We start from the raw sequence: 19429 nt of genomic DNA, 5'->3' as shown, positions 1-19429 counted from the left end.
CTGTACCCAGGCAATTCACACACTCTGGGCTTTCCTGACCTGCTGGCCAGTTGAAGGGCCAGAAGGTGGCCTTTGTATGCAAGTGATGAGGACCTTGGGAAGCTTGAAAGAAAAGCTATTTCTTTTATGCAAAATGATGCAAAAGGTAAGGCTGAAACAAGAAAAATGAAAATCATCTCCAAGTCCACAATCCCTTCAGCTACCAATCGCAGCCCCACTTCCTTGCTTCTGGAGAGGAGAGGAAGGCTTTGTTTTGTCTTCCTGGGGATGACTGTTGAGTCATCACAGATGACTTTCTCTAGCTTTCTCCAGCATCTCCTATAAAGGGAAGACAGCTGGCCACCATGCTCTAAGGCTCCACTGGGAAGGTGCCTCCTTTTCGCTCTTCTGGTTGTCACGAGCTGTCACAGATAGCATTTAACTAAAATTTCCCCAAAGGATACTGTCTTCCCATCATTGTTTATACCTTAGTTCATGGCATGTGCTATATATTCTGTCCAAGGTTGGAGGATGGGACACAAAGTCCTTACCTAGAAATTATTTTTTTTATTGTATTTTGCACAATACAAGTTTAACTTACGTCCTTGTAGGGTTCATATTTACCATTTATTGAGCTCTTCTTAGGTTCCAGGCGCAGTGCTAAAGCCCTGGGGTGTCAGTCTGAGCCCTATGAAATTGCAGATATTCAACTGCAATTGACCTACGAAACCAGACGCTTCCCATGGTTTAACCTAATACCTAATTTCACTTAATCCTCACAATACGTTTATAGGGCAAGTGTCACTTAATTAATTTTTTAGGTGGTGAGGAGCCACAGTTCAGGGAGGTTAGGGTATTTGCTTAATCTCGCAGAGCCGGTAGGCTGGCAGAGACAGCTGTCTTATACTAAATAGCTTGCAGTATTTTGCACCTTACTTAAGGGCTTGGGAGCCCTCCCTGTGTGTTTCAAGAAGTTTGGACTGAAAATAAGTGCTTTTCAACAGGATGCAGTGCTGTGCTCTGAGGAAGTACTTAAAGCAAAGTGGGCAGGTTCAGGGTCACAGTGACCAGGAGGGGCCCCTTTGGCATTTACTGGGTGGGCCAGGGGTGCTAAGCATCCTGTACAGTGTGGCGTGGTCGTGACCCAGGATCAGTCATTTTGCTCCAGGGCCAGTTGCTTCCTCTTTAGGAACTTGGGCTCCACAGGGCGTCAACCCCAGGTTTCCTTGGCGTTAGAATCCAGTCACTCTGAGGCTTCAAAGGGGGCGTTTATTTCTGTGAGTAGCTGACGGGCTGTCTGACCAGCCCCCTTTTAAGGACGTGCTGGTCCTGCCAGGCTCAGGGAGGGCTCCTGGGGAACATGATTCTGGTACGTGACCACATCCCAGGCATAGCTGATTTATCCAGGGGTGTACCCCACACTGGGCTGATTTCTGGGAAATCTGACCACACGTACACACAGAGACCAAATGTGGCTGGAATCACTACACGTGAACTTGGGCTTGCAATGGTCATCTTCCATCCACGTGGGCCTTGAGTAGCCGAGAAGCCCAGTTTGCAGTGAAAGAGGGTAGAAGCCAATCACTAGTGCTTCCTGGTTCCCTAGCAGCCTCCACCCCCCACCCCCAGCCTTCTGTGTTCATCCTCATCTTGCCCTTGACTTCTAGGAGGCGGGATGCTTCCCTGCCATCAATCCTCTCGGGCTTAAGCGAGCTGGATATGGTTGTTACTTTTCAAAACCAAAATAAGCCTGAGCAAGAGGACTCTCTCTGCTCTACCTCTGCACACACAGGGGGATGTAAAAATGAGCATGCTTCAGACTCCCTCTTTAGAAAATACAGTTAAACCTCACGCAAACGTGAAGATGCTCATCTAAATTTGACTCCACAGGAGGTTAATATTTTTAGAGTAGAAAAACTTAGCTTTCATGGATCAAGGTGAATTTTCCATACTTAAAAAGGCAAATTACTTGTGACACTGAAAGCTGTTATTAATTAAAACAATTTATAAAGGAAAAATTCTTGGTTTCCCAACTTAAACACATTTTTTTTTCTTGAAATCCTTCTTTGAAATCGGTGTTGTTATTTAACTGGAAGTGGATCCAATATTCACCTGTTTATTGTGTGGCTGATTTTAATAAAATGGACAAGCATTATTATAGTTGAGCTACAGTTCAAAGTAAGAACATGGGTGCATTCCACATTGAATAACTATGACCTGGGAATGTTTTTCATCCCACTGATCTTTTTGTGGGCATGGGGAGCAGCTACTTTCCTTGCATTTAGATTGTTACCACTTAAGTATTCTAGCTTAATTATTTTCAACGTTTCATCTTCATAAAAATGACAAAACTACTTGGAAGTAAGAGTTTCAACATCGACTAACAGAATTATATGTGAAAAAGTTCCATCCTCAGATGCTGAAAGGAATGATGACAGCAGGAGACATCTATACTACACTTCTTTTCTTTTTTTAATTGTAAATATCAGATCTCATTGTTATGAAAAAATAATGTACTTAATTTATTTAAAAAATGGATTGTACCTGTTACACAATGGGAATCAAATTCTCAGCTCATCAGGCACTTAGGGAAATTCTTTGAGATGTGAGAATTTTCTGGAACTTTTCTTCTGGAGTTGACTTTCGAAGTGAATCATCAGGAGTATATGATGGCATTTATGCATTTTTAAGCTTCCTTCTTCGTAATTATGTCTTAGTCAGAATACCTCATCTATGAGCTTAGTAACTCTGCAGCCACTGTGGGGAGAACATTGCATTCGTCCTCCCCACCCGGCCAGCTGCTTAATTAGGGAATTAAATTTTTCTAAAGACTTTATTTCACTGAATTGAACTGACTGAGATTTTTTTCTAATTTTTACTATATTGGTAATAGGTTCTTTGGTGGGATTTAGTATTTGGAATTATTTAAAGCAAGTGTTCATATTAAATGGAGTGAACTTACTTTTTATGCTAATGCTTTACTGTCTTGAAATGACTAAAATGACAGGAAGGTTTTGCAGGAGATCAAATGTGGACAATTTTGCTTTCATCTTGCAAGATTCTAGCACAATTTCCCAGCATCTATTGACATATGCATTAGGTCCAGAGAGTGGGCACCATATATAATTCTTTCATGACCCATTTAAATGCTGTTTGACTTAGAAGGTGCCACTGGGAATACGTTATGATTGCTTACTTTCTGTCTGCCCCTTTCTCCAGCCCTTGGGACACACACACGCGTACACACCGCCCGCCCCCCACTCCAGATCTTTGTCCTGAACAACACTTGGTACAAGGAAAGGGCTCTATTAAGGGGTTTGACGGAATGAGACAGTGGTATCCATCAGGTTATACACCCAAGAAGAAATTTGATCAAATTTTAAAATTTTACTACCATATAAACTATTTTTTTTTTTCTCTTGAGGGAAAACAGGTGGATTGTCTGAACTCAGGGAATTGAAAGTTATATCGTGGGTGAGTAACAACAACTAAACCACCTGTTCCCTGGTATTTTTATTTCCGGATCACTTGGGGTTTCTCACATAGACACTGTCTGAGATGCAAGACTCATTTCATCCCACATGACCCCGAGGACTTCTCCTGGGTGCTCTCGTGATCACGGGCTGAGCGTTTGTAGTATTTACGAATCCTCCTAAGCCTTCTCTAGCCTCTGACGGACACTTCCCCCGATACCAGTGCGTCCAGGCATGTTATCATTACAGGCTGCCATGCAGGCAGCACACACATTTTGGAGTCATGCTGCTTGTTTCTAAAAACAAACCTTTACAGTTACTAACTGTGGGACTTCAGGCGAATTACCAATTTCTCTGAACCACAGGTTCTTTATCTGAAAAAACGAGCTTACTAGAATTCCCTACCTTATTCAGTTTTGTGAGCGCTAACTGTAATGAGGCGCCTAAGGGGCTATCCAGGCGGGCTTCATCAGGAGGCAGAAATCACACCAGTTTTTGCTCAGATTGGAGTTGGTATAAAAATTGATAATGAGTAGAGTTGTTGACTAGGGACCAAAGGAGCAAAAAGAAAACCTTAAGGTGTCCTAGAGGAAGCAAGTGTGGGAAGCAGCTCCCACCCTTGGGGCTGAGGGAACAAAGGGAAGAATTGGGATTATTAACACTTAGAAGCTTTAGAGGAAGGGCCTCGCGGAGCTGAGCTTCAGACCTCTGAGGATGGGGGTGCAGCGTGGCTCGGGCTGGTGTGTCTGGAAGGAGCCCGGTGAGGCTTGTTCTGCAAACATAGGCAAAACCACCAGGGAGATCCAGCCAGGAGGAGTTGCGCTGCTGGGGTGAAGAGGTGCTGCCACCGACAGGAACAGGAATCAAGCAGGAAGAGCAAGAAAGAAACGGGAAGGAACACATCTCTCCTTCCTCCTCCATCCTTGAAGCATCCCTCCCGTGCTCCCTCGTGGCTGACTCTGGAAACGAGTGGCTGGCCAAGCTGAAGTGTGCATTGCAGAGTCCCACATAAAGGATCGTGGAGCAGAGACATAGGAGGGAGAGCCTACTAATTCCATCCCCTTTGCGATCAGTTTCTACGAAGTGAACTAATTGTATTTTCCTGTGTTTTTGGTATATGCCAGGTGAGTTTTTGATGCCAGACGCTATGAATACCAGATTGCCGGGTGCCGGGCTTTACTGCATTCTTCCAAAGAGCGTTGGGTTATTTTTCCGGCACACGAGTAGGTCACCTGTGGATCGGTGTGAGTCTTCTGAGCCTTGCTGTCAGGCTTTGTTATGTGAGCCAAGAACAGTCTTTACTCTGGGACTGGTTTAACGCTGTCACTAAGGCATGGGCCGTTGAGGCCTTGACCCCATGCCCAAGATTGCTCCTCTTTGCCTGGTGGGAACGGGCACGGTTTCCAGTTCCGTGGGACCTCCAGGGATTCTTCAGGGGCTCTTCCCCAGTGCTGGGAGGTTTCTTCCACTTTGGCATCAGGGAGTGACTTTTGCATAGATCACTGTTCCGTCCAAGATTCAAGGGAAACTGCAGATCTCTGCAGCTCTCTCCCTGCTGCAGCCTCTTTTCTGCTTTGCGGTCTTGCGAACCTCAGTCTCCCCGGTGCCCTTGGCTTCACACTTAGTCTTCAATTCCTAATTAATCACCCAGCCTTGCCTTATTTTTCTCCAATCCTTGATTTCCTCAGCAACAGCCAACACATTCTGCTGTCAATATGGTTACGCTTTCCTACCTACGTCTTGAAAGCCTGACATGCATCTCCTTACCCTGCATGCTCGCTTCTGCAGGGGTAGCACCCCATCTCACCAGGGTGAATGCTTCAGCCACCGTGTGGCTGCACCCCAGGGGCCTCCGCGCTCCACCTGCTGCCGTTGGGGGTTCTCCTGGCCAGCTGGCCAGCAGGTGGTCCAGCTCCCAACCCCAGGTCAGGGTCTGCTTTCTCCCGTCACAACTGTCTGTGTCAGGTTGTACCTGTAAGTAGACTCTGAGGTGGAGGTTAAAATATTCTCAGGGTGATCGAGGGGGTGTCCTGTCATCATAGCCATGTGGGAGTTGTGAGTGAGAAAGGGCTGCCTGGCATATCAGTAAACAAAGGATGTCGCAGCCATCACACTACTACAGCCACCCCCTCGGTGAGCCCTGAGGGAACTCAGGAGGGAGACAAATGGACTGCCCACTGCCCAGCTCTCAGCCACTGCAGCCGCCCCCAGCTGTGCACTGTGAGGGGATTCAGGATAGAGAAAAGCAGGATACTGGCCCTAGATGGTTAAGGTGCATATCAAAGGAGTGATTTCAATGAGCCCAGACTCTTGCATCTCCCCATACATAGAAAAGCGCTAAAGTCATTAACTTGAGATATCTGGTTTTCTTTAATTAACAGTAATCTTTTGATGTTCTGACTACCTGGTCTTTGTTGCAAAAACTCCTGTATATCCTGGATCCTCCCTGACCTCTTCAGAGCAGTCTTTCAGAGTGATCTGAGATGCTGCGTCCCAGGCTTAAATCCTCAGCTTTGCCTGCCAAATAAAATGTCATTCTCAATTTTTAGGTTGTGCTTTTCTTTTTTCCAGTCGACAGAGTGAAGGCCAGGGTGGAGCAGAGGGGGCATGTGGGCTGTGATTCCAGCAGATCCCACAGAAAGCTTCAGAGCTGGGATGGGTAACCCTGCAGAATTGTCCTGAATTGCGACAAGGGGGCCAGGCCCTTGTTGGATGTGGCTGTGTCTCCGGCATGGCATAGCGGCTTTGGGTGAGGCAGCTCCCTTGGGTTGAGAGCAGGCTCCCCGGGGGACTGAGTACAGGGCTGAGTCCATCACGACCACCGACACTCAGCAGCCGGGGAATCAAGCTTCCGTCCTGGGAGGGCGAGGGTCTGGGGTGCCCACTGGAGCGTCCTCCGTAGAAAGAACCTCAGCCATGGTCCAGTGTCCAAGTCTGCTTGAGCTTCCATAACACAGGACCACACACTGGGTGGCTTAAACAACTGACATTTATTATCTCACCGTCTGGAGGCTGGAAGTCCAAGGTCAAAGTGTCAGCAGGGTTGGTCTCCTGGGACCTCTCTCTTTGGATGTAGATGCCATTTCCTCCCTGTGTCCTCACGAGGTCATCCCTCTGTGTGTGTCTGTGTCCTAATCTCCTCTTCTCATAAGGACTCCAGCCATATTAGATTAGGGTCCATCCATATGACTTTATTTCACCTTGATTACGTCATTAAAAGCCCCATCTGCAAGTACAGTCACATGGGTGTTAGGACTTCAATGTATGAATTGGGGTTTGGGGCGGGGAATGGGGGCCACAATTCAGCCTGTAACGCCGGACAAGTGGCATGGCTCTGCAGAATCACTGATTTGAAAATTTGAGTACAGTTGTTGGAGAGTGAATTGGAGGAGTTCACCTGTGTAGGAAGGAAAGACAGGGAGAATAATTAAGGACGCAACAAAGCACGATTCTGAATGCTGTCACAGCTGCCGAGATGGGACAGCCCTCCCAGCAGGCCCCAACGTTGGCCTTCTGAGAAGGGGCTCTTTGAATACAAACACCCACTGACCTTTCCATCAAAGAGCACGCTGCAGGGTGTGGCACGGTGGCTCTGGGAGCTGTCCAGGAGGTCTCATCCCGGGGACCGACTTGGACATTTAATTGGGCTAAAAGGGACCACAGGTGGTAAGATGACCTTTTCATCTATAAGCAGGGAGTGATTTAAAAATCTTTTTTATTTTAAAGATTTTTTTTGATGTGGACCACTTTTAAAGTCTTTATTGAATTTGTTACAATATTGCTTCTGTTTTATGTTTTAGTGTTTTGGCCATGAGGCATGTGGGATCTTAGCTCCCTGACTAGGGATCGAACCCTCAGCCCCTGCACTGGAAAGTGAAGTCTTAACCACCGGACCATCAAGGAAGTCCCTAAACTGGGAGTGATTTAAACCTTGAGAACAGTAGCAGCTTCAGGTAAGACTGTTGCACTTGAAATTAGAAGAAGAGACAAGAGAGAGGGTCCACAGAATCGTGGCAGAGGGGTTTGACCCGTATGTGTCCGTCTCCCATATAATCCCCCTTTCTCTTCTGCTGGTGGAGCCTTTTGAAATAAAGAGTGACCTCACCACGGGTCAAGGTGGGGTGGAAGGTTGGGTAAGTAAACTCAAGTTATTTTAGCTGAGACAGAGAGATATGGGGTGGGTGGGAGAGAAGAGAAAGCTCAAAGATAACAAACTTGCAATGCCTTCCAGAAATAATAAAATGTACACATATATCATCCAGAGTGGCCAGTTAAGGGTGACCTCTAGAGCAGGGGTCCCGAACCCCCGGGCTGCGGACCAGTACCAGTCCACGGCCTGTTAGGAACCGGGCCGCACAGCAGGAAGTGAGCAGCGAGCGAGTGAAGCTTCACTGCCTCTCCCCACCGCTCGCATTACCGCCTGAACCATCCCTGCCCCGTGCTCCTCTCCCACCCCACCACCAGTCCTTAGAAAAATTGTCTTCCACTAAACTGGCCCCTGGTACCAAAAGGGTTGGGGACCGTTGCTCTAGAGCACAGAAGGTGGGGAACCCACATGTTGGGCAGGGGCGAAGTAGCAGGGGCACGACGGCAGGTGTGCGATATTTACTAAAACCTTGGAAGGCCATTACCGAATATTTCTATTAATCTATGTTTTTCTTTAAAAAGGCAGTAAAACACAGTCATGGAGGTTTACCACAAGTCAATCTCTTGCCAGCAATTAATTAATTAATTAATTAATTTACAGTAGGTCCTTGTTGGTTATTTATTTTAAATATAGCAGTGTGTACATGTCAAGCCCAAACTCCCTAATTATCCCTACCCACCTCACCTTCCACCATTCTCCCCTGGTAACCATAAGGTCATTCTCTAAGTCTGTGAGTCTGTTTCTGTTTTGTAAAAAAGTTCATTTGTATCATTCTTTTAGATTCTGCACATGTGATATCATATGATATTTTTCTTTCTCTGTCTGACTTACTTCACTTAGTATGATAATCTCCAGGTCCACCCATGTTGCTGCATATGGTATTATTTCATTCTTTGTAATGGCCAGCAATTTTTTGAAATGTTTTAAAAAGTTGTCTTAATAGCATAGAGATTTTTGAAATATCCTCTTTTCTCCTTTTCAAAAGAGAAAATTCTTACACATTAGCTTTGGAAAGTGAATCTAATTTTATAGAAAAAAAAGGAGTTTTCTTTATATAGCAACATTCACACTCAGTGACCAATAGGATACTTATTTGTTGGAAAGTAGTGTTGGGAGCTGACGCCATGCTGGGCGGGGTCAGTGGAAGAGTGTGCTGGGTGGGATGGTGTCATTCTCTTTCAAGAGACTTAAAATCAAGGAGAGACTAGATTTGTGTAAACAGCAAACACATGAATGAACCATTGTGATAAAGAAATGTTTCTAGGAACGGTTTGTAGAATTAGGTTGCATTTGCACTTTTGTAGATACAACCAGGGTAGCCTCCCAGCTCTGGACCATGTGACATCCAGAGGTTGGCAGAGGGCTGGGATCTGGAGGAGGGATAAGAATTCAAGGCAGCAGGAAACAAGGTGGGGGATCAAAGACAGGAGCCCGCTGGGTCTGCCCATTAGGGTGGGGATGCTGAGACTTGGGGGTGGGGACCTATATTCCCCAAGGGACCAGTGTTGACTTCTGGTTGGGGAGCAGTAAAGGCAGAAGGGAGGGGGAAAACCAGCCACTGATGCTGAGCTGACGAATCCTCCATCACGGGAGGATGGCCACATTCTCTGCCCTGAAGCCTTTCATGTTCAGGGATTAGGACGGCACTGCGGTTGCACATGGAGTTCACAAAAAGCCACAAAAGATGAAGTGGTAGAGAAGCAAAGGTGGAGAAATGAAAGAGGAGGTGGATATTTTTAAAACTCCCACATCTCCTGCCATTGTACGCAAGTGATGCATTGGGTCTGAAAGTCTGAGGAAAAGCCTTAGGTCATCAGTATATAGTATCCCTCTAAGTAAGCCCAAAGGAAGATTTGAAAGACCGCCTGGTCCAAATTTGCACCTTCAGGCAGGATCATGCTTCCAAGAAGATGAAAATAATCTATCCATATTGTATAGTTTTTCATAAATTATAGAACCACATGTCTGTATTTTAATTCAGCAGGGCTGAAGGATTCCCCCAGGTCTAATATAGGAAGCTGTAGATCTAATCCTCCTGAAGTTCCTTCAAAATTTATTTCCCAGCTCAATATATTTAGTGTATATATTTTTGCTTATGTTGGCAGATGTGAGGTTTTAATACTTCTATATTACCAGTGAAGGAAATGAGACACTGAGGAATGCAGAGGTGTGGCCAAGGTCATAGGGAAAACGATTGCTCCTGTCAAGGATTAAAGTTCTAAGCTTCTGGTTCCTGGCTTCATCTATCATGTAATATGGTGTTTGGCTGATCTGACGAGGGTCATAGGATAGGGTTGTGTTGAAGCTGTTTAAATAAGACTGGTCCATGTAAGAGTCAGCAATGTCTGTGCACATCCTAACAGGAGGTAAGGGGAGTGGGGGTAGGTGGCAAGACGGAGCCTGGGAAGTTTGGAAGGAGTGAGTAAGTGATGTGTGTGTGTGTGTGTGTGTGTGTGCGTGTGTGTGTGTGTGTGTGTGTGCGTCCTATCACTGCTTCAAGCAGTGATTCTCAAACATGACTGCGTATCAGAACGACATGGCAAGGTTTATTGTTTATTACCCTTGTCCTTGGGGAGTCCAAGAGGAGGACCTTTGCCATCCGTGGTCTCATGGCTGGTTGGGGCACCAGTGCCCCAAGTGCATGGATGGGGCTGGCTGAGATTTGTGGTCCAAGAGCCCACCTGGGCACGTGAGAGAGGAGCACTCTGTGTCAGGGTGCCCGTGGAACTGGCCGCGAGCATCGTGGAGATGTGTGGGGTGCACACACAGATGCGTCCTGTGTCACCCGTGGGCACTGATTTCCCACGGGCAGCTTACTTCGCCCTCTGTGGACACACTCGGCATTGCCTTGTGTTTTCTTTCTTTTTTTTTTTTTTTAACATTTTTATTGGAGTTTAACTGCTTTACAATGGTGTGTTAGTTTCTGCTTTGTAACAAAGTGAATCAGTTACACATAAACATATGTTCCCATATCTCTTCCCTCTTGTGTCACCCTCCCTCCCACCCTCCCTATTCCACCCCTCTAGGTGGTCACAAAGCACTGAGCTGATCTCCCTGTGCTATGCGGCTGCTTCCCACTAGCTAGCTATTTTAGGTTTGGTAGTGTATATATGTCCATGCCACTCTCTCACTTTGTCCCAGCTTAAGCTTCCCCCTCCTCGTATCCTCAAGTCCATTCTCTAGTAGGTCTGTGCCTTTATTCTCGTTTTGATCTTAGGTTCTTCATGATCCATTTAAAAAAAAATTTTTTTTAAGATTCCATATATATGGGTTAGCATACAGTATTTGTTTTCCTCTTTCTGACTTACTTCACTCTGTATGACAGATCCTAGGTCCATCCATCTCACTACAAATAACTCAATTTCACTTCTTTTATGGCTCAGTAATATTCCATTGTATATATGTGCCACATCTTCTTTATCCATTCATCTGTTAATGGACAATTTGGTTGCTTCCATGTCCTGGCTATTGTAAGTACAGCTGCAATGAAAAATTTTGTACATGAATCTTTTTGAATTATGGTTTTCTCAGGGTATATGCCCAGTAGTGGGATTGCTGGGTCGTATGGTAGTTCTATTTGTAGCTTTTTAAAGAACCTCCATACTGTTCTCCATAGTGACTGTATCAATTTACATTCCCACCAACAGTGCAAGAGGGTTCCCTTTTCTCCATACCCTCTCCAGCATTTATTGTTTGTAGATTGTTTGATGATGGCCATTCTGACCGGTGTGAGATGATATCTCATTGTAGTTTTGACTTGCATTTCTCTAATGATTAATGATGTTTAGCATTCTTTCATGTGTTTGTTGGCAATCTGTATATCTTCTTTGGAGAAATGTCTATTTAGGTCTTCTGCCCATTTTTGGATTGGGTTGTTTGTTTTTTAGTTATTGAGCTGCATGAGCAGCTTGTAAATCTTGGAGATTAATCCTTTGTCAGTTGCTTCATTTGCAAATATTTTCTCCCATTCTGAGGGTTGTCTTTTCATCTTGTTTATAGTTTCCTTTGCCGTGCAAAAGCTTTGAAGTTTCATTAGGTGCCATTTCTTTATTTTTGTTTTTATTTCCATTTCTCTAGGAGGTGGGTCAAAAAGGATCTTGCTGTGATTTATGTCTTAGAGTGTTCTGCTTATGTTTACTTCTAAGAGTTTGATAGTGTCTGGCCTTACATTTAGGTCTTTAATCCATTTTCAGTTTATTTTTATGTATGGTGTTAGGGAGTGTTCTAATTTCATTCTTTTACATGTAGCTGTCTAGTTTTCCCAGCACCACTTATTGAAGAGGCTGTTTGTTCCCCACTGTATATTCTTGCCTCCTTTATCAAAGATAAGGTGACCATATGTGCGTGGGTTTATCTCTGGGCTTTTTATCCTGTTCCATTGGTCTATATTTCTGTTTTTGTCAGAACCATACTGTCTTGATTACTGTAGCTTTGTAGTATAGTCTGAAGTCAGGGAGCCTGATTCCTCCAGCTCCATTTTTCTTGCTCAAGATTGATTTGGTTATTTGGGGTCCTTTGTGTTTCCATACAGATTGTGAAATTTTTGGTTCTAGTTCTGTGAAAAATGCCATTGGTAGTTTGATAGAGATTGTATTGAATCTGTAGATTGCTTTGGGTAGTATAGTCATTTTCACAATGTTGATTCTTCCAATCCAAGAACATGGTAGATCTCTCCATCTATTTGTATCATCTTTAATTTCTTTCATCAGTGTCTTATAATTTTCTGCATACAGGCCTTTTGTCTCCTTAGGTAGGTTTATTCCTAGATATTTTATTCTTTTTGTTGCAATGGTAAATGGGAGTGTTTTCTTAATGGGAGTGTTTTCACTTTCAGATTTTTCATCATTAGTGTATAGGAATGCAAGAGGTTTCTATGCATTAATTTTGTATCCTGCTACTTTACCAAAGTCATTGATTAGCTCTAGTAGCTTTCTGGTAGCATCTTTAGGATTCTCTATGTAGAGTAGCATGTCATCTGCAAACAGTGAGAGATTTACTTCTTCTTTTCCGATTTGGATTCCTTTTATTTCCTTTTCTTCTCTAATTGCTGTGGTTAATACTTCCAAAACTATGTTGAATAATCGTGCTGACAGTGGGCAACCTTGTCTTGTTCCTGATCTTAGTGGAAGTGTTTTCAGTTTTTCACCATTGAGAATGATGTTGCCTGTGGGTTTGTCATTTATGGCCTTTATTATGTTGAGGAAAGTTCCCTCTATGCCTACTTTCTGGAGAGGTTTTATCATAAATGGATGTTGAATTTTGTCAAAAGCTTTCTCTGCATCTATTGAGATCATATGGTTTTTCTCCTTCAATTTGTTAATATGGTGTGTCACATTGATTGATTTACGTATATTGAAGAATCCTTGCATCCCTGGGATAAACCCCACTTGATCATGGTGTATGATCCTTTTAATGTGCTGTTGGAGTCTGTTTGTTAGTATTTTGTTGAAGATTTTTGCATTTATGTTCATCAGTGATAATGGCCTGTAGTTTTCTTTCTTTGTGACATCCTTTTCTGGTTTTGGTATCAGGGTGATGGTGGTCTCGTAAATGACTTTGGGAGTGTTCCTCCCTCTGCTCTATTTTGGAAGAGTTTGAGAAGCATAGGTGTTAGCTCTTCTCTAAATGTTTGATAGAATTCGCCTGTGAAGCCATCTGGTCCTGGGTTTTTGTTTGTTGGAAGATTTTTAATCACACTTTCAATTTCGGTGCTGGTGATTGGTCTGTTCATATTTTCTATTTCTTCCTGGTTCAGTCTTAGAGAGTTGTGCTTTTCTAAGAATTTGTCCATTTCTTCCGGGTTGTCCATTTTATTGGCATATAGTTGCTTGTAGTAATCTCTCATGATCCTTTGTATTTCTGCAGTGTCAGTTGTTACTTCTCCATTTCTAATTCTATTGATTTGAGTCTTCTCCCTTTTTTTCTTGATGAATCTGGCTAATCAATTTTGTTTCTCTTCTCAAAGTACCAACTTTTAGTTTTATTGAAATTTGCTATTGTTTCCTTCATTTCTTTTTCATTTATTTCTGACCTGATCTTTGTGATTTCTTTCCTTCTGCTAACTTTGGGGTTTTTTGGCTCTTGTTTCCCTAATTGCTTTAGGTGTAATGTTAGGTTGTTTATTTGAGATGTTTCTTGTTTCTTAAAGTAGGATTGTATTGCTATAAACTTCCTCCTTAGAACTGCTTTTGCTGCATCCTATAGGTTTTGGGTCATTGTGTTTTCATTGTCATTTTTTTCTAGGTATATTTTGATTTCCTCTTTGATTTCTTCAGTGATCTCTTGGGTATTAAGTAGTGTATTGTTTAGCCTCCATGTGTTTGTAATTTTACAGATCTTTTCCTGTAATTGATATCTAGTCTCATAGCGTTGTGGTTGGAAAAGTTACTTGATACAATTTCAATTTTCTTAAATTTACCAAGGCTTGATTTGTGACTCAAGATATGATCTATCCTGGAGAATGTTCCATGAGCACTTGAGAAGAATGTGTATTCTGTTGTTTTTGGATGGAATGTCCTATAAATATCAATTAAGTCCATCTTGTTTAATGTATCATTTAAAGCTTATGTTTCCTTATTTATTTTCATTTTGGATGTCTGTCCATTGGTGAAAGTGGTGTGTTAAAGTCCCCTACTATAAGGGTGTTACTGTCGATTTCCCCTTTTATGGCTGTTAGTATTTGCCTTATGTATTGAGGTGCTCCTATGTTGGGTGCATAAATATGTACAATAGTTATATCTTCTTCTTGGATTGATCCCTTGATCATTATGTATTGTCCTTCTTTGTCTCTTGTAATAGACTTTGTTTTAAAGTCTATTTATTCTGATATGAGAATTGCTACTCCAGCTTTCTTTTGATTTCTACTTTCATGGAATATCTTTTTCCATTCCCTCACTTTCAGTCTATATGTGTCCCTAGGTCTGAAGTGGGTCTCTTTTAGACAGCATATATATGGGTCTTGTTTTTGTATCCATTCAGCCAGTCTGTCTTTTGGTTGGAGGATTTAATACACTTACATTTAAGGTAATTATCGATATGTATGTTCCTATTACCATTTTCTTAATTGTTTTGGGTTTGTTTTTGTAGGTCCTTTTCTTCTCTTGTGTTTCCCACTTAGAGAAGTTCCTTTGGCATTTGTTGTAGAGCTGGTTTGGTGGTGCTGAATTCTCTTAGCTTTTGCTTGTCTGTAAAGGTTTTAATTTCTCCATCGAATCGGAATGAGATCCTTGCTGGGTAGAGTAATCTTGGTTGTAGTTTCTTCCCTTTAATCATGTTAAATATGTCTTGCCACTCCCTTCTGGCTTGCAGAGTTTCTGCTGAGAGATCAGCTGTTAACCTTATGGGGATTCCCTTGTGTGTTATTTGTTGTTTTTCCCTTGCTGCTTTTAATATTTATCCTTTGTATTTAATTTTTGATAGTTTGATGAATATGTGTCTTGGCTTGTTTCTCCTTGGATTTATCGTGTATGGGACTCTGTGTACTTCCTGGACTTGATTAACTATTTCCTTTCCCATATTAGGGAAGTTTTCAACTCTAATCTCTTCAAATATTTTCTCAGTCCCTTTATTTTTCTCTTCTTCTTCTGGGAAACCTATAATTCGAATGTTGGTACGTTAAATGTTGTCCCAGAATTCTCTGAGACTGTGCTCAATCCTTTTCATTCTTTTTTCTTTATTCTGCTCTGCAGTAGTTATTACCACTATTTTATCTTCCATGTCACTTATCCGTTCTTCTGCCTCAGTTATTCTGCTATTGATTCCTTCTAGGGAATTTTTATTTTCATTCATTGTGTTGTTCATCACTGTTTGTTTGCTCTTTAGTTCTTCTAGGTCCTTGTTAAACGTTTCTTATGTTTTCTCCATCTATTTCCAAGATTTTGGATCATCTTTACTATCCTTATTCTGAATTCTTTTTCAGGTAGACTGCCTATTTCCTCTTCATCTGGTAGGTCTGGTGGGTTTTTGCGTTGCTCCTTCATCTGCTGTGTGTTTCTCTGTCTTCTCATTTTGCTTAACTTACTGTGTTTGGGGTCTCCTTTTCACAGGCTGCAGGTTCGTAGTTCCCGTTGTTTTTGGTGTCTGTACCCAGTGGCTAAGGTTGGTTGAGTGTGTTGTGTAGGTTTCCTGGTGGAGGGGACTAGTGCCTGTGTTCTGGTGGCTGAGGCTGTATCTTGTCTGTCTGGTGGACAGGTCCATGTCTGGTGGTGTGTTTTGGGGTGTCTGTGACCTTATTATTATTTTAGGCAGCCTCTCTGCTAATGGGTGGGGTTGTGTCCTGTTTTGCTAGTTGTTTGGCATAGGGTGTCCTGCACTGTAGCTTGCTGGTCGTTGAGTGGAGCTGGGTCTTGGTGTTGAGATGGAGATCTCTGGGAAATATTTGCTGTTTGATATTACTTGGAACTGGGAGGTCTCTTGTGGGCCTGTGTCCTTAACTTGGCTCTCCCACCTCAGAGGCACACCCGTGATGCCTGGCTGGAGCACCCAGAGCCTGTCATCCACATGGCTCAGAATAAAAGGGAGAAGAAAAAGAAGGAAAGAAAGAAGAAGACAACATGAAATAAAGTAAAATAAAATAAAGTTATTAAAATAAAAAATAATTATTAAAAATATTTTTTAAATAGTAAAAAAAAAAAAAAAGAAACAAGAGAGCCACCAAACCAAAAAACAAATCCACCAATAACAAGATAACAAGCACTAAAAACTATACTAAAAAAACAAACAAACACCAAAAAACTGGACAGACAGAACCCTAGGACAAATGGTAGAAGCAAAGCTATACAGACAAAATCACACACAGAAGCATACACATACAAACTCACAAAAAGGGGAAAAGGGGAAAAAATTATATATCGTTGCTCGCAAAGTCCACCTCCTCAATTTGGGACGATTTGTTATCTATTCAGGTATTCCACAGATACAGGTACATCAAGTTGATTGTGGAGATTTAATCCGCTGCTCCTCAGGCTATTGGGAGAGATTTCCCTTTCTCTTCTTTGTTCAAACAGCTCCCGGGGTTCAGCTTTGGATTTGGCCCCGCCTCTGCATGTAGGTTGCAGGAGGGTGTCTGTTCACGCCCAGATGGGATGGGGTTAAAGGAGCCGCTGATTCGGGGGCTCTGACTCACTCAGGCCGGGGGTAGGGAGGGGTCCGGAGTGCGGGGCGAGCCTGCGGCAGCAGAGGCCGGCATGATGTTGCACCAGCCTGAGGCACACCGTGTGTTCTTCCGGGGAAATTTTCCCTGGATCCCGGGACCCTGGCAGTGGCAGGCTGCACAGGCTCCGGTAGGGGAGGTGTGGATAGTGACCTGTGCTCGCACACAGGCTTCTTGGTGGCGGCAGCAGCAGCCTTAGCGTCTCATGCCCGTCTCTGGGGTCCGTGCTGATAGCCACAGCTCGTGCCCATGTCTGGAGCTCATTTAGGCGGTGCTCTGAATCCCCTCTCCTCGCGCACCCCGAAAAATGGTCTCTTGCCTCTTAGGCAGCTCCAGACTTTTTCCCAGACTCCCTCCCAGCCAGCCGTGGCGTACTAGCCCCCTTCAGGCTGTGTTCACCCAGCAACGCCAGTCCTCTCCCTGGGATCCAACCGAAGCCCGAGCCTCAGCTCCCAGCCCCGCCCACCCCAGCGGCTGAGCAGACAAGCCTCTCGGGCTGGTGAGTGCCGGTCGGCACCGATCCTCTGTGCGGGAATCTCTCTGCTTTGCCTTCCGCACCCCTGTGGCTGCGCTCTCCTCCACGGTCCGAAGCTCCCCCGCTCCGCCACCCGCAGTCTCTGTCCGCAAAGGGGCTCCTAGTGTGTGGAAACCTTTCATCCTTCACAGCTCCCTCCCACTGGTGCAGATCCCATCCCTATTCTTTCGTCTCTGTTTTTTCTTTTTTCTTTTGCCCTACCCAGGTACGTGGGGAGTTTCTTGCCTTTTGGGAGGTCTGAGGTCTTCTGCCAGCCTTCAGTAGGTGTTCTGTAGGAGTTGTTCCCATGTAGATGTATTTCTGGTGTATCTGTGGGGAGGAAGGTGATCTCCATATCTTACTCTTCGGCCATCTTGAAGCTGTCTCTGCCTTGTGTTTTCTAAAACAGACACAACCTCACAACTTATTAACAAGAGATAACTGCTTTACTAAAGATGCCCTGGGGAATGAATAGTGTTAAACTGTGGGGGACATGGCAAACACTGATGAAATCCCCTTTAAGGTCCTTCTAGCCTTTCCCCAAAGGTCCTCTCCAAGTGCTTGCTAGGTTTTCTATATGTTTGCTTGAGTCACCATAACAAAGCACTGCAGGATGGGAGGCTTAACCAATAGAAAGTTACTTCCTCTCAGTTCTGGGGGCTGGAAGTCCAGTATCAAGGTGTTGGCAGGGTTGGTTTCTCCTGAGGCCTTTCTCCTTGTCTTGTAGGCCATCTTCTCTCTGTGTCTCCACATCTTCCCTCTGTAATGGGACTGTGTCCAAATTTCCTCTTCTTATAAGACACCAGTCCTATTGGACTTGGGACTACCCATATGACCTCATTTTACCTTAATTACCTCTTTTGAGACCCTATCTCCAAGTACAGTCACATTTGGAGTTATGATGGGTTCAAACCTTGATACATGAATTTTGTGGGGGACACAATTCAGCCTATATCATCATCCATCCATAACCTTTATACCCCCCCCCCCCAGTTTGTCCCAATCAATTGCATGCTCTACTCAGTAAAGCCACAGCCCACACTCTGTACACCACCAATCCTGGCCCCTCCCCTTGGGAACATCCGCTAAAGTGTACTTACTGATCCCTAAATCTCAAGCTGTTGCAATTCTATACGTGTGTCTGTGGGAGGAGAAAATCCGTGTCTGCACCAGAGCCAGGGCAGCAGAGCACAGGCTGGTTCTTGGTGTCCCTTCTCTTGTGCCCTCTGCCCTAGCACAGCCTGCAAAACCATGGGACGCCGCCAAGGTTGCCGCTGCGAGAGCTCCCCCGCTCCCTCAAGCCACCGGGTGCTCACAATTCCCAGCCACACAGGCTCCCCTTCGGAGGGTGTGGTTCTGCTTCTCAAGGGCAGGATGGAGCCCTGCTCTCCCTCCTCTGGTCTGTGGTGCATTTGCGGGTAGCACTGCAGTCCCATTTCTCCACCTTGACCTTCCTCTTCCCAACTCTAACTTTCTAACCCGCTGGGGAGTCCTAAAAGCATCCCACCTGGGCCCTCCCACGTGTGAAATTGGGAACAGGGGGCGGGAGGAAGGAGGGTGAGAATTTAAGGAGCACGCTGTCAGGATGTGCCAGCAGGCAGATGCTTTGATAGCTTGCAAATGATTTGTGTGGTTAGGATATGTGCATGTATGCATAATTTATATATTAAGTCCATTTCTGTTGCTCTGTGAAATAGGATTTATTATAATGAATGCACCAATCTTCCCATTGAAAGGGGCCTTTCTACAGACACAATTCCTACCTAAAGTGGCTATAAATTAAGAAGATGGGTTCCCACAAGCCATAGGGGACTCGTGTTTCTTGCTGCTTCGTGGTTCTGCTCACGTGTGCTCACAGGGCACAGATGAGGGCTCGGACCCAGCGCTTCTGCCTCAGCCTCCTCGGGCAGCCTGTGCTCACAGGTTTTGAAGTTTCCATCCGGTGCTCGTGCTGTTGATTGTATTTACCTGTTCTGGTTCCATCTTGAAATGTACATTCTGGTTCGAACACTCCCCAAAGAACCATGTTCAAGCCTCTTCTTTGATGGCGTCCAGAGGGGTTCTGTTCTCTCCTTTCACTGTGCTTTTATTCTTTGGTATGAAGCTCATCAACCCCCTCCTGGGAACTGGGGAGCTGCCAGCAGGGCCAGGACCAGGCTGGCACA

The sequence above is a fragment of the Aethalodelphis obliquidens genome, unplaced genomic scaffold (assembly GCF_003676395.1).
Source record: "Aethalodelphis obliquidens isolate GAN/ISIS:26980383/991018 unplaced genomic scaffold, ASM367639v1 scaffold1, whole genome shotgun sequence".
NCBI classification, from domain to species: Eukaryota; Metazoa; Chordata; class Mammalia; order Artiodactyla; family Delphinidae; genus Aethalodelphis; species Aethalodelphis obliquidens.
The sequence above is the reverse complement of the archived record's forward strand: the minus strand, read 5'-3'. Positions refer to the sequence as shown.